Below are 5105 nucleotides of genomic sequence, written 5' to 3'. Positions count from 1 at the left end.
TGTCCCTGGAAGCAAATCAGCTTCACAAAGCAGAGGTGGGCAATGTAGATTTGACTGAAGATTTTATGGAGAGACAGAGAAGAGGGTTTATGTGCAGACATTTCTATTCTTTCCTCAGTGTCCCTCTTTGGCTTCCAGACATTGGGTCTTCCTCTCTTTTGACTCTCTCTTCCTTTGGCTCTCCCAATCTCAACTCAGCCTCTACTTCCCTTTCCTGAGCAAATATCACTCTAAGAGGACTATGGAGGGTGAATTGGAGAGAGATGAGGTTAGCATCTGGGAGTACCACTTAGGAGACAATTGAATGAGGCCAGGCAGAGATGGTGAAAGCCTGAATTAAGAAAATGGCATAATGAAGAGGAGAGGATAGGTTTAGGCAATGTTTGGGAGGGAAAATCAATAGGATGTGATTATGATTGGCTTGGGGTAAAAGGAGAGGAATATAGGATGTATCCCAAGTTTTAGCAAAAAGGAAAAGAAAGGAAGGAAAGAAGGGAGGAAGGAAGGGAGGGAGAAAGGAAAATGAAGGAAGATGGTTTGGAAGGTGATCGTGAGAGGGTAGGCACTGAGAGTGCCATAGGATTAGAATTATTGCCAAGGGACGTAGAAAAGAGGATTAAGCAAGGAAGGACAAGTACAAGGATTATTACCCATTGAGAGTCTTACTGAGGATGGAGACCAAAATTGGTATGGGCACTTGTCCACATAATGGTGTGATTTTCTTTAATAGTTTGTGCTGCCAAAGTTAAGAGCCTGAGAAAATAGGCAGTGGATTGATCCAAGTTTTGGTATTTACTGAGAAGATGGGGCAGAAGGACCAAGGAGCATGAGGATTGATGATGCTATGAAAAAATGTTCAAAGTGATGAGCCGCGGCATCTGGGCTCAATAGGAATAGAAGTGAGCCAGGATGGTGCTGAAAATTTGGCAGGGGAGGGTTAGAAGAGGGGTCAAGAAACTAGATGTTTTGGGGTAGTGAAGAGTAAGTAAGAAAACTAGCATAATAAGAAATAGAAGACACAGAACAGAGCAGGGGCCATGCGTGACGCAGCGTTTACAGGGCATAGAAGTCCACAGGATCCAGGACCAAGAAGAAAACAAGCCCTGGAAAGCAGAAGGTTCCCATCTTCCTCTCAAGTGAGACAGAAGGGGAGGAGGGGATGTCATCTTTAAGTACTTCTCAGTAGAGAAGACGCAGGAAGAGGAGTCTCACACTGGAGAATCTTGATTTCTTCAGTTAAGCAAGAGGGAAAAGTCATATGCAGGGGCGGGATTTCGGGCCTTAAGGAAAATAGAAATGATTTAGAAAAGGAGCAGTGGGGAATGTGGTAGGAAGGCAATTTTGAAAAACCTGAGTGCTACCAGAGAATTGCCTGGAAGTAGTGAGGGCTCAGCTGGGCCCCGTCAGCTGATGTTGGCTTGGATCAGATATTTAAATTTTCTCCAGCAATCTCTTCTGCTTGGGAACAGAAACAGAACGTACGTGGTGGACTCCATTGGAGGATGGAGATTAAGTCAGCAATGGATGAAGAACCAACAGGATTAGGACATCTATCAGGATTATTGTTTGAAGCATCAACATGCGTATCAGGCTGAAAGGAAGGCTGGCAAGGGCTGATGGGTCCTTGGCACTGTGACAACAGTGAGGGGTGGGGGATCAGGGGTCATAGTGAGGAGGATAAACAGAAAGTTCAGTGGCCCTGATGAAAATAATACTAGAATTTTCACCATAAAATGAAAAGGTTAAAGCCCCTTTAAATCATTAACTAAACTGGCACTCAAATCTGGGCAGACTCTTCCAAGCTGTGCTGTTCTGTTTTGCCAAGAATTGATAAACTTCTGTGAACCCTCCAGGGTGAGCGAGGCATGATCCCTCTTCCTTGTCCGGACAAGCTTGCTCTGGCCTCCCTCGTCCTGCTGAAGCAGGCCTGATGTATGTGCCAGGCTTCCGTGCCTTATGCTAATTATCACACTCCAGAATGTGGGGGTCCTGCTGGTACTACCTTTAGGCTTTTAGAGAGCCCTGCTCTGATATTCCCTGTCTGTGCGCCTCCCCACAGGATGAGGAGACTATGGAACCAAGAGGAGGTGCCCACTCAGAACCCACATTGTTCCCTTCTTGACCGCACTATGGATACCTTGGACCACCTCAGAATTCTTTGCTTAAATGCCTGAAGCCACTTCCAGGGCTTGCCTAGGCTTTGTCCCCACACCCATCCTCCCGAGGGCAGACCATGCCACTGGTATGTGTAGTCAGCCCGAGGGGTGGCCAAGGGGAGCCTGTTTGCAGAGGTGTGCACAGATCATGGTTGTGTGTGCTGGGATGTCCACATGCGTGCGTGAGAGAACCCTCTTAGTCAGAGTCAGACATGGCAAGAGAAAGAGAGGAGCTTCGTTTTGGGGTCCAGATCTCCTCATGCCTTCATGTCCTGGTGCAGAACTCCTAGGAGTCTAAGAATTGCACATTCAAGCCTGGCCTTCAGGTCTTTAGGAAAATAGAGTTATCAAGGGAGGAAATAGAAAATATTTTATTAACCAGTTTGATTTATAACCTTTACATAGTTAGACAGATGTAAAATGGACCTTCGTTTATACTTTTGCCCTTGACCCCACAAATGTTAGGGAGAGGCCTGGCTCCTGGGATGTAAGGAATAGCCCTTCAAAATTGTTACTTATTTGACATAATAGTTAGGTCCAAATTATATTCCAAGATGGTGAAAAACAAAAACCCATAAAAACCCTGTTTAGATTTCTAAAAAGTTTGGGTAACCTAAACACTTTCCCCAATTTTTTATATCATTTGGTTTCACTTGATAGAGTATATTTCCCTGTTTTGTTAATGTTCATAGTTGCGCTGAATTTTCTAAAAGAATCTGAGTGTTTTTTTAACCCTACTGTGACATTCAAGATACCCAGTGAGCCTTGAGTGTAAGCCTCATCAGCTACACAGACATTAGAACATATCTTCAGCACATCCTTTTTGACCTTGAGGATTATTTATCACACCTTTTCATAAGTTCCAAATGCTTACTGATACATTCTGTCTGACTAGTGCTAGATTAGGGGCCTGTCCTGCAAATCCATGTACTGTATCTTCATTCCTTCATTATCAGATCTTAATTAAGGGAGTAGAATCAGGTGGCACTGAAAATGTCTGGTTATTAAACTGCAGTGAAGGGAAGGGAGATAGCTGCTGGATCACTGATATGACCCACAGTCCTCACTCCACTTGCACCTTGACAAGCCCTCTACAACATCTGAATCTTGAAATGGGAGATGACCTCATGGGAGAGTCTGTGCTAGGACCTCTCCAGCAGTAGTTTAATCTGCTAACAAATCTCAAAGCCTTATTTGGTTAATATCAAATTGAGAAGTGGGAGGCTCCGCTTCTAAAGAGTCAAAAAAAGAGCATGGATCTAGGCTTAGGAAGACCCAAGTTCTTGACTGAGCTATGATTAGGTTGTCACTTGATGGCAGAAGGCAAGTCATCTCAGTTTTTTGTTCCTTAGCTTCTACTGCTGTAAAGTGCAGGGTTGGGGGTGGGGGGCTTCATTTAACTTACTGTTTTCCAAATTTACTAAACTGTGAATCCTCTTCTTTTGCAGCACTGGACAGAACTAATGTTCTAAGGAACTCTTTTTGGGGAATGTTAGCATTAGTCAGGTAAAACTAATGTTCTAAGGGACACTTTTTGGGAAATGTTGGGTGGTCTCAACAAGTGGAGGGGGAAGGGTGTATTTTATCTCCCAAGGACTATTGTGCAATGTCTGGAGATATTTTTGGTTGTCACAACTGGAAATCCAGGGATGCTGCTAAGCATCCTACAATGCATAGGTTAGCCCTCCACAACAGAGAATCATCCAACCCAAAGTGTCAATAATACCAAGGGACTGAGAAACCCTGGACTAGATGAACTACTAAATCCACTTTCTTTCTTTTTTCATTTTTATTTTTATTGAATCAAAATTGATTATACAAATTTTGGGGGTTTATACATACATACATACATACATACATATATACATATATATATATTTTTTTTTTTGCAGCTGGCTGGTACAGGGATAAATCCACTTTCAGCACTAAAATTTGAATGAGATATTTCTTGTTTTTTAAACATGTAAAGTTTTATTTATCCTTTACTCAAAGTCAGTTATGGTTCTGAGCAAATCTCCAGAACAGTTTTCTTCCATGTGCTGGCTGTGTTTCAGCTCCTTTGATCTTTTTGCAGGGGGACGTGGCTGGTCAGTAAGGGGATTGGAACCCTTGACCTTGGTGTTACTAGTGCCACGCTCTAACCAACTGAGCTAACCAGCCAGCCCTATTTCGATCTTATGGGCACTTTTCTATCAATATGTTTCTCTGCCAAGGCAGAGAAAGTATAGAGAATCATGCGCTGGATTTTAAATGCTTCTACCTGCATGTGACAAATGTCTCTTCTGTGTTGTGTTGTTTTTTTTTTAATAAGCAACTTTATTGAGATATAATTCATGCATCATACAATTCTCCCCTTTAAAATGGAAAGTTCAGTGGTTTTAAGTATATACACATAGTCAATTTTGGAACATTTTTATCACCCCCAAAAGAACCATGTATCTATTAGCAGCCACTCTCAGTGTTCCCCCAACACTCCCATTCCAGCTCCAGGCAACCATGAATCTATTTTCTATCTCTATAGATTTTCCTATTCTGAACATTACATATAAATGGAATCATACAACATGTGGTTTTTATAACTGGTTTCTTTCACTTATCATGTTTTCAAGGTTCATCCGTGTTGTAGCATGTATCCATATTTCCTTTTTATTGCAAGTAATATTCCATTGTATGAATATAACACATTTTATTTATACATTCATCAGTTGATGGACATTTAGGCTATTTCCACTTTTTAGATGTTATGAATATGCTGCTATGAACGTTTACATGCAAGTTTTTGTGTGCACATACATTTTCATTTCTCTTACCTAAAAGAGAAATTGCTGAATCATACATTAACTTTATGTTTAGCCTTTTGAGAAACTGCCAGACTGTTTTCCAAAATGACTGTGCCATTTTACATTCCCACTAGTAATGTATGTTCCAATTTCTCTACACCCTCACCAA

General features: G+C 41.9%; 1 non-coding gene across 1 annotated transcript; it reads right to left on the bottom strand.

Annotated features, from left to right (window-relative positions):
• Window positions 1-4237: 4237 nt before the first annotated feature.
• TRNAT-AGU (transfer RNA threonine (anticodon AGU)) lies at window positions 4238-4316 on the bottom strand. The gene has a single exon. It is a non-coding gene; the product is annotated as a tRNA-Thr (tRNA).
• Between the last annotated feature and the right edge of the window lie 789 nt (window positions 4317-5105).

Source organism: Cynocephalus volans, chromosome 1 (genome assembly GCF_027409185.1).
Source record: "Cynocephalus volans isolate mCynVol1 chromosome 1, mCynVol1.pri, whole genome shotgun sequence".
NCBI lineage: Eukaryota > Metazoa > Chordata > Mammalia > Dermoptera > Cynocephalidae > Cynocephalus > Cynocephalus volans.
Note: the sequence above shows the minus strand (reverse complement) of the source record. Positions and strands in the feature narration are given on the sequence as shown.